The following is a 10,970-nucleotide window of genomic DNA, read 5'->3' on the forward strand; positions in this document are numbered from 1 at the left end:
ATAATACCAATATTTTTTTAACTATCAAAAAATCTGACAAACCTTTTGCTAGACAGACCAAGAAAAAAAGGAAAAAAAAATTGGCAATGAAAGAGGAGACATTATAACACAGCTTAGAGAAATTAAAAGGATTTTAAAGGATGTCATGAACAACTTTGTCAGATTAGACAACTTCAATGAACTACATATACTTCTTTAAAGATACAATTTACCAAAACTGACTCAAGCAGAAGCCTGAATACACTTAGAATAAATAATGATATTGAATTATTAATTACAAATCTTCTCACAAAGAAAAGCTCAGGGCCAAGTGGCCTAACCAAGCAATTCTGTCAAATAGTTAAAGAAGAAATGATACCAATCCTTCATAAACTCTTCCAAAAAAATAGAGGACGTGACACTTTCCAAATCCATGAATTCAGTATTGCCCTGATACCAAAAGCCAGCCAAATAATAAGAACACTAGACATCAATATTCTTCATGAATATTGACATCAAAGTATATTCTTAGCAAAATAGATTGTAGTAACATATAAAAAAAGATTATACACTCTGACCCAGTGGAATTTATCTCTAGGACACAAGATTTGTTTAGCATCTGAAAATCAATTTAATATACCATGCTAATAGAATAAAAGACAAAATCATTCAATCATCTCAATAGACGAAGAAAAAGCATTTTTAAAAGTCTAACATTCATTCATGATTTAAATTCTCAACAAATTACAAATAAAAAGTACATCCTCAACTTAAGGGCATCTATGAAAAACCTATATCTATAATCCTATTTAATGGTAAAAGTAGAAATGGAAGTAACCGAAAGGAGTTTAAAAAAAAAAAAAAAAAAGATAAACAATATCAAACCAGGCAAGAACACAGAGGATAGGCAAGAACACAGAGGACAAAAAAGCCAAGATTAAATTTTTTTTGAGCAAAGAATTATTGCTTCACAAGTCTTTTAGCATGATGGATACTTTCTTTGTGTGTACCCCCAATTTCTAGCTTTACTAATATTTTTCGTTAATAATAAATTGTGGTAAAAATGTTTCTATTGATAACTTGCATTAGACCATGTACTTTATGTTGGGTTTTGCTTATTCATAATAATATTTTTTTTTTACTAAACTTACTACAGTCTTTTGATAGTTCCTTTTAAAATCAATGGCAAACATTGGTAAAGTATTTGACCAGGATAGCTGCGCAAAGCATGGCTGTAAAACCAAAGCAATCCAAGTAGTATATGTGGGAACTAGGTCTACAATATTATCAAAGACTGATTCAACCTGCTATCTAAGTGCAGATAGCTCTGGTTTTGAATCAAGATGTTTTTAATACCTATGTTACAAAGCGAGCTATCCACAGATGCATCTCATATATTGTCCCAAATGCTTAACATTATGACCAACGCAAAAACTGATTTCATTCTCCCCAAAATTATGTTAGATAAACAAGCAAATAATTGTTTAGATATTCAATAATATATTAAATTTTGGAAACACATGAAATCTTTGAAGTGAGATTGAAATAAACAGGTGATTTTTAAGTAGGTTAAGTAAAGTGATTTACAAATGAAAATCCACTCTCAAATTTCCCAAAAAGTCATTCAAATTTCAAGTCATGACTTTAGAAACAGCAGACTTTAAAAATGCAATGATGTTTATTATACAATAACTATAAATCAGCTTTTATATTCATTTTTCACACAGGTATATCATATTAATGTTATTTTATTATTTACACAAAGATTAGTTATAGTTACTAAGGGAAACATAACTTGGAAAATTTTGATTTATACATTTAGAAAGCTTGCCTTAATGTTCTATTAATATAAGATTTTGCAATTAATTCCCAAAACAAAAAGTAAATAAAATAAAAAGGCTCTGCAAAAAAATTTTAAACTCATAATTCACTTGCAATGGGTTTTCTCTGAATGTGTGGTTTTAAATTCAGTGAAAAAAATTTTAAATGCCTAATTATGTACACTTTTATGAACTTGTTCTCATTATAATAAATGCAACAGTTATACTTTTCCCTTTAAATAAAAATAAATTCCAAAATTTAAAGGGCCAGACTATTTAGTACAGAACTCCCGAAAGAAGCTCTGTGCATCCATGGGAAACAGTGATGATGTATCATTATTGCACAAAGCCTTGAATACCCTTTCACCCATTTCTTCATTTTACTTCAGGGGCTTCATCAAATCCTTGTTTCTCCACTATGCTTTCTTTGATTTCAATAGCAGGAAGCAATAGTTCCCACTCTCTTCTTTTAGAATGGCATTTGTTGCTTCTTCAAGGCATTTATCACTTTGTACTTTATATTAGGTTCCTTCTAGAGTTTAGAATTTAACTGATACTTCTACAACACCTTGCAAAGTGATTTGCGTACATGGTCAATAATATTTGTTGGACTCTAATGAATAATTTGCTATATTCTGCCATCAAACCCTGTGTTCTTAACTTATTTGACAAACTCTTACACTCTTCCCTCAATCCCCTGATCACAAAGACAAACAGAATCCCATGTCAATTGTAAATCCCAGTACTTAGGATACTGTCCTATTTATTTACTACTACATAATATATGTTTTGAATGTGATAACATATATTTTGAATGTAATAACTTTTCATTATTTTGCCCAGACAGAGCAATGAATAATTTCACTTCATAAGGGAATAGAACCATTAAAATTCCAATCAAAATCCAAAATTTTGTCCTGTGAAACTGATAAAATTAAAATATACAAATGCAAAAGGTCAAGGATAGACAAGATATTCTTGAAGAACAAGGTGAGAAGCCCACTGTACTGATCATGGAAACTTATAAAGTGCTGGTGATGAGGACAGTGTGATATTGGTGCAAGGATTACATGAAAAATAATAAATATGCTGTAAGGTCCACAGATAGATGCTTGTTTTATTGCAAAGGTGTGTGATAGAACGTGTTACCAAGGTTATTGCCCCAGAACCACACCATTGCCCCTCTCTCTGGGTAAACTTGCAGAAAAACAAAACTAACCATATCCTCTGGCTGTGTTTACATCACAGGAACAAGAGAATCTAACCACAAGAAAACCAGAGCATGCTGGTTCAGCTCGAAAAGTGGGACAAAGGTTGCTCTGCAGGTCATTACCATCTCATTATAATAGTAAGATCTCGGCCATCCCACCATTGACAGTTCAACCCGCTTCTGACCCAGACGCCAAAGGACCATACGAGGGCAGAAAAGAGGTGGCACCCCAGTTCCAGGAAGAACACCACCTTTTCCCATAAAACCATTACATATGCCTCCCCCCCCTTAAACCTTACCTTTAAAATCTTGCCTTAATCTCCCCCATCCCCTGACCCTCGCCCAATGTGAAGCTGGGTTTTGGAACTAAGTTCCCACTTCTCTAATCATTGAATAAACTTGTGTTGTTTCTATCTCAGTATAGGTTTCTTTATTGGCTGTGGGAACCCAAGCTAGGAAAAGGAACCCTCCCCACAGGGTTAGGGGGCTTCGGCCAGGCTAGGGCCCAAGTAGGGGTGCATATGACAAATTTTGTAACAGAATGCATGAGTATTCACTAAAATATGCTGGCCCTCCCTGTAGGAAGATAATATGTACGCAAAACTGTTGAACTGCCGGCCATGTACTAGCTTTGGGCAATGAAATACGAGAAGTTAGTATCATACCAGGCCAAAAGCTTTAAGAGCCTATGCATGCTTCACCCCCTCTCCCTTCTACCACAAAGACTAGCAATGTTCCAGATAGAGGTTGTAGCATAAAGCCAGAGCCCAGCCATAAATGAGGACTAAACTTTGTGATTTACCGCTACTAGGACTTGGGGATTATTTGATGCTATAGGAAAACCTAGCCTTTCTAAACGATAGAAGTTGCACTGTAAAATAGTAGAGAAATTATCTATAGTCTTTTCAGTTAATTAGCCTGAGATAAAAAATAGCTCCATATGTAAAATAGTCTTTAGGAACCCTCCCCTACCTCACTCACATCATACACAAAAATTAATTCTATGTGAGTTGCAGGTTTACAGCAAAACAAAATGCTTTCAGCAGATAATCTAGGAGTATATATTTATGATGCTAGCATAGTGAAAGCTTTCTTAGAAAAACACAAAAAGCTTTATCTATAAAGGAAAAGACTAATAAATTGGCCTACATAAACATTAAAACTTCCCTCATCAAAATATACTATTAAATGCTCGAGTTAAAAAAAAATGCAACATATACAACTGATGAAGGGCTTTCAAACAGAATACATGACATTTTTTTTTTAAAAATGGACAAAATCCTTAAACAGCCACTTCACCAAGAGTTTATCCATCCAAGTGGCTGATAAACATATGAAATAGAGCATAGCTTTATTAATAATTAGTGAAACACAATTCATATCAAATTATAGCACCATTACAGACCCACCAAAGAAGCTAAGATGAACACAACAGACAATACCAAGTGTTAACATAAAAACGAAGCAACTAAAAACTCCCTTAAAGCTGTAAATAGAACAACTGCCTTGGAAAACAGTTTGGCATTATGGGCTGAAGTTAAAAGGTACACATATTCTCTCTCCCAGAAAGTCTATTTTGAGGTGTACCCTCAGAAAACACATACCTTTGCTGGACTTGGAGATCTGCTGCCAAGACCTTCCAAAGGAGGATCTGCCGCCCAGAAGCACCCAGTGACTCAGCAAACAGCCTCCAGCTTCCAGCTCCTTCATTATAAGCTTCAGCTGCAGAGAGCTCATCAAGCCAAGACGCTCCCTTTCCAGGGTAGCAGTTCCTATCCACACCCAGTTAGTGGGTGAGGCAGAGCTCAAAGGCCTGGCCATTTGAGCCTTATGTACTTGCTCCAGACATGCCTTCCAGATTTTCCAAGACACTGTCAGGCCTATACTTCAGCTCAGCTTCTTTCTTTGCCCAATCCTGCTTCAATCCCCTTTCCTTTACAGGTGTTAGTCCCTAAAAGCATTGCATACCCTAAGTTCCATCTCAGCATGTGCCTTCTGGGGAAATCAAACTGTAACAACTGGTGTTAGGAATGGTCTGAGAAAGTAGCCGAGAAGTTAGGATTTGAGGCTAGCTCATTCACTGCCCAACTGGCAATGGAAACTCCCTCAAGAGTGATAGGTGGTACAGTGCATTGCACACAGGAAGTTCTTATCAGCTCTCTTGGTAGGGCTGGAGAAACTGAGGATCAAGCCCAGGACTTAATAGTTAGAGTAGCTGAACTTCAAAGAGAGTTAAAATGCCCAACTAAAGCAGTTAGTGTTTTGGCTGAGTAAACCTCTCCCAGCTGACAGCCATATGGAGAATCGTGATGATTAACTAAAGGAAGAGGAAAATCTCTGAATCTGGTTCATGGATGGTGCTCTGGGCTGAATTGTGTTCCCTGCCCCCAAATCCATATGTTGAAATCCCAACACCCTGTACCTCATAAAGTGACTATTTGCATATAGTGTCTTTAAAAAGGTGATTAAGTTAAAATATGTCACTAGGATGGGCCTTCATCCAGTATAACTGTCCTTATAAGAAGAGATTAGGACATGGGTACAGTGGGAAGACCAAGTGAAGATAAGAGAAGTCAGACAGCCACAAGCCAAGAAACCAAGTGTTAAAAGACACTTCTGCTGACACTTGATTTTAGACTTCTAGCCTCTAGAGTTGTGAGAAAATAAATTTCTGTTGTTTAAATCACCCAGTCCACAGTACTTTATTATGACGATCCTTGTAAACTAATACAGATTTTGGTACCAAGAAATGGGGGATTGCTGTAAAAAATACCTAAAATATGAACACTGGGGTGAATGTATCTTTTCAAGTTAGTATTTTCATTTTGGGGGGATATATACCCAGCAGTGGAACTACTGGTCCATAAAGTAGTTCTACTTCCAATTTTTTGAGGAACATCCATACTGTTTTCCATAGTGTCTGCACAAATTTACATTCCTACCAGCAGTGTATAAGGGTTCTCTTTTCTCTACATCCTCACCAACATTTTTTATTTATAGATTTTTTATATTACCACTCTGACAGATGTGAAGTTATAACTCATTGTGGTTTGATTTGCATTTCTGTAATAATTAGTAATGTTGAGTATCTTTTCATGTGTCAATTACCCACCTGTGTGTCATCTTAGGAAAAATGTCTATTCAGGTCTTCTACCCACTTTTAAATTTTGATCTTGAGTTGTATGAGCTGTTCATAAATTTTGGATATTAACCCCTTACCCATCATATTATTTGTAGATATTTTCTCCCAATCAGTAGGTTGTCTTAATGTCGTTGATAGTTTCCTTTGCTGTGCAAAGCTTTTAAGCTTAATTAGGTCCTATTTGTTTACTTTTGCTTTTATTTTGCCTTAGGAGACAGATCCAAAATATATTGCTATAATTTATGTCAAATAGTGTTCTGCCTATGTTTTCTTCTAGGAATTTTATGGTTTCTGGTCTTACGTTTAGGTCTGTAATCCATTTCCAGTTTATTTTTGTATATGGTGTGAGAAAATTTGTTCTACTTTCATTCTTTTACATGTAGCTGTCTGGTTTTCCCAGCACCACTAATTGAAGAGACTATCCTCCATTTATATTCATGCCCCCTTTGTTGTAGATTAATTGATCATAGATGTGTGGGTTTATTTCTGGGCTCTCTATTCTGTTCCATTGATCTATGTGTCTGTTTTTGTGCCAGCACCATGCTGTTTTGATGACTGTAGCTTTGTAGTATAATATGAAGTCAGGGAGCATGATGCATCCAGCTTTGTTTTGTTTTTTCCCCAAGATTGCTTTGGCAATTTGGGGTCTTTTTTGGTTCCATATAAATTTTAGGATTATTTGTTATAGTTTAGTGAAAAATGTCATGGGTATTTTGATAGCGATTACATTAAATCTGTAGATTACTTTGGGTAGTATGGCCATTTTAATATTAATTCTTCAAATCCAAGAGCACAGGATAGTCTTCCATTTCTCTGAACCATCTACCCAGTTCTGTGTGGATCTTTCTGATAGCCTTAGTTATACAGGGGTCTTTTTTCCAGTTTCCAGTTAGTTTTCAGTGAAAAGTATTCCACATATAGATGCATTTTTTATGTGTTCATCGAGAAAGGTGAGTTCCAAGTCTTCCTACTCTGCCATTTTGATATGTCTCCAGGATTCCTCTTCTTATAAAGACACTAGTCATGTTGGATTAGGGCACAGCCTTATAACTTCATTTTAACTTGATTACCTCTGCAAAGACCCCATCTCCAAATAATATCATATTCTGAAGTATTAGGGATTAGTACTTCAACATACAGATTTTAGTGAGAACACATTTCAAACTGTATCAGATTACATTTTCTAAAGTAAAAAAAAAGTATATATAAGTATATAAAATATACGTATGTATACATATATGTGTGTATATATATGGTAAAACTACAAAGAAAAGAAAAGTACACATAAAATATAGATAATGGTACCTTTAGTTGTAGGAATGGAATTGGCATCCAGAAAAGACACACATAGGTGTTGGCAATGTTTCACATATATATTGTCTATAGTTGCTTTTACACTATATCAGCAGAGTGAAATAGTTGTGACAGAGAGAGTATGGCTCATAAGATCCCTGCTGCAGGCTTAGAAGGTGTCTTATCCATGGTTACCCCTTCCAAAGACAGCCCCCAGCTAATATTGCTGATGCAGGGACATAAATATCTGGTCCTCTTCCCTCAATTAGGGACAACTCTGAAGGCTGTACCCGCTCCAGATGGGTTGAGGACTCAGTTATAATTGCTTTGAGGGTCAATTCTTTTTTCCACCCAATCCTGCATTCCCCACTTCCTTACAGATATCTCTTCTGAAAGTACTCTCCAATAAACTTCAGTATGCAGCTCTCAGCTTCAGAGTATTTCCAGACAACTCAAACCAAAAAATACACATACAATGATTTAGTGGAATCCATTCTATAATACAAGTATTTCATATCCCTGTGGCTTCCCTTATCCTGTTTTCATCTCTCAGCTTGAAATTTCCTTTCCAACCTAACTGACAAATTCCTACTCATCCTTTAAGGTCAAGATTCAAATGTGTTCGTGTAATGAAATAAAATTAGTTATTCTATCAGTTGCAATCCTACAGCACTATGATGGCAATTCTTTATATTCTTTTTAATTGTGTGTGATAAAATAGTAAAAAGTAAAAAAAAAAAAAGGAAACAAAAGAAAAGAAATAGAAAATTCATATTCTCATCTACAACTGCAGGGACTCTGCAGTTTGTTGTATGGGTGCCTGTGTGTGATATTGAGAGTCATGGCTGAGAAGGAATTCAAAACTTGGAAATATTTCTGAATAAAGAAAAAACTGTGTTTAATCATTTAATTAATCAATTAGTGTATGGTTGTATGTATGTACAGGCTACGTTGCTCTTTTTCATCATTCTTTTCTTTCCTTCTCAACATGGTACTGAGTAAGTTTTTAGTAAAATATGCAAATTTAAAAGACATACTATTACTAATACTGCTACATCAAGCATTCCTTAAGCACGAGGCAATATCTTATGAGTCTTACATGTATTAACTTATATAACACTCCCATCAACCACAAGAACTAGGCCCTATTATTATCTCCATTTTGTAGATAAAGAACTGAGACTCAAAGGGATTGTGTAACTTGCTACAGTCACACAACTCATAGTGACAGAGCCATAATTCAAGTGTAACAACTTTTTAGCCCTTCTTAAATTCTTCAAAATTTACTTCCTAAAAAAGACTTAATTTTCCATCTTTAATAGTATGCTCATGGTTTAAGATGCCATCACTATGGCCATCAAACTTATAATAAAAAAGTTTGCTTGACTATTAGATAGACCTCTTTGAAAAAATCTGTAAGTTCTTGGTCACTTATTGCCATCATTATCAGAAGATGAAATACCTGTGTGCTTCTGGGATGGAGGCAGGACCCTGAAGAGGAAAAAGAGTTAGAGAAAAAGCAAAGGAAACTTGGAGTGATGAGGGGAGAAGGAAGAACATCATCGCGGTAGGTCTTGTAGACACTCATCACAACTATGCTGTACTCTGGCTTTAAATATAAAGAAAAGTTTTTGCAACAGCCTTTGAACTCCATGTGTGCATGTAATCAACTAATAGTGACACTGATTTCTTCCTGGTGATAGAAGAGACCTGCTTCTCTTCCCAAACATGAGGGATTCAACCTAGGGGTTACACATGAATGCAAATTTACCAACAATGTACCATGCCATGTTTTTTCACAGAGTATCTAATAAATCCCTGTCTCCTTTAATTAAATTATATCACACACGACTTTTCCCATGTGAAGTTTAGCCTTTAATTTGATGGAAATGATAGGAAAGAGTCAAACTAGTAAGATGTCATTATAAACAGTTAATCTGTTTATTGCAGTGGACTGAATGATCAAGATAGATAATTTTTAGACAATGGGGAGAATGTAGAAGAATTTTTACTTTCAGTTAGAAGCAGAGAATCAACTTTCATTGCGAGGTAACAGAGCACAGTAAAAAGACTCCTAGAGTGGTAATCAGAGACTACATTCCAGTCCTTGAACTGCCAGGAACAGGTTGTATGATCTTAGGCAAGTTTTGACTTTCCTTAGCCTTCTCATTTCAGGAATATTGTGAGACTCCAATAAAGTTGTCACAGCTCTACAATAATTCTGCCATATTAAAAAAATGTGTTATTTTATTGTTGATCACAACACCTTATGCACATTAGGCCTTTCATAAAAATCTGCTGATCAAAATTAAGTTCCTTCATTTTAACATTTCAATGACACGTATGTGTGTCCCTTCTGATACATAAAAGTATAACAATAGAGGTTTCCGGGAAGATGGCAGAAGAGTAAGATGCGGAGATCACCTTCCTCCCCACAGATACACCAGAAATACATCTACACGTGGAACAACTCCTACAGAACACCTACTGAACGCTGGCAGAAGACCTCAGACCTCTCAAAAGGCAAGAAACTCCCCACATACCTGGGTAGGGCAAAAGAAAAAAGAATAAACAGAGACAAAAGAATAAGGATGGGACCTGCACCAGTGGGAGGGAGCCGTGAAGGAGGAAATGTTTTCACACACTAGGAGACCCTTCGCGGGTGGAGACTGCGGGTGGTGGAGGGGGAAAGCTTCAGAGCCGTGGAGGAGAGCATAGCAACAGGGGTGCGGAAGGCAAAGCAGAGAGATTCCCGCACAGAGGATCGGCGCCGACGGGCACTCACCATCCCGAGAGGCTCGTCTGCTCACCCGCCAGGGCAGGGGGGACTGGGAGCTGAGGCTCGGCTTCGGTCGGAGCACACGGAGAGGACTGGGGTTGGCGGCATGAACACAGCCTGAAGGGAGTTAGTGCGCCACGGTTAGCCGGGAGGGAGTCCAGGGAAAAGTCCGGACCTGCCGAAGAGGCAACAGACTTTTTCTTCACTCTGTTACCTGGTGCGCGAGGAGAGGGGATTAAGCGCGCAGCTTAAAGGAGCTCCTGAGATGGGCGTGAGCTGCGGCTAAAAGCGCAGACCCCAGAGACGGGCATGAGACGCTAAGGCCACTGCTGCTGCCACCAAGAAGCCTGTGTGCAAGCACAGGTCACTATCCACACCTCCCCTCGCAGGATCCTGTGCAGCCCACCACTGCCAGGGTCCCAGGATCCAGGGACAACTCCTCCAGAAGAACGCACGCGCACCTCAGGCTGGTGCAACGTCATGGTGGCCTCTGCTGCCACAGGCTCGCCCCGCACTCTGTGCCCCTCCCTCCCCCCTGGACTGAGTGAGCCAGAGTTCCCTGCGCCTTTAACCCCGTCCTGTCTGAGCGAAGAACAAACGCCCTCCAGCGACCTACACGCAGAGGCGGGGCCAAATCCAAAGCTGAGCCCCTGTGAGCTGTGAGAACAAAGAAGAGAAAGGGAAATCTCTCCAAGCAGCCTCAGAAGCAGTGGATTAAAGCTCCACAATCAACTTGATGTGCCCCGC

The 10,970-nt window shown here is 37.7% G+C and overlaps 1 long non-coding RNA gene across 1 annotated transcript in view; it reads right to left on the reverse strand.

Moving 5' to 3' along the window:
* Positions 1 to 4,694, reverse strand: part of LOC132421070 (uncharacterized) — a 454,372-nt gene extending 449,678 nt beyond the window's left edge. Inside the window, exon 1 of the long non-coding RNA XR_009518495.1 lies at positions 4,614 to 4,694. This is a non-coding gene — a long non-coding RNA (uncharacterized lncRNA). The remainder of the gene's footprint in view (positions 1 to 4,613) is intronic.
* Positions 4,695 to 10,970: the final 6,276 nt, after the last annotated feature.

This window comes from Delphinus delphis, chromosome 1 (genome assembly GCF_949987515.2).
Source record: "Delphinus delphis chromosome 1, mDelDel1.2, whole genome shotgun sequence".
In the NCBI taxonomy this organism is placed as follows: Eukaryota; Metazoa; Chordata; class Mammalia; order Artiodactyla; family Delphinidae; genus Delphinus; species Delphinus delphis.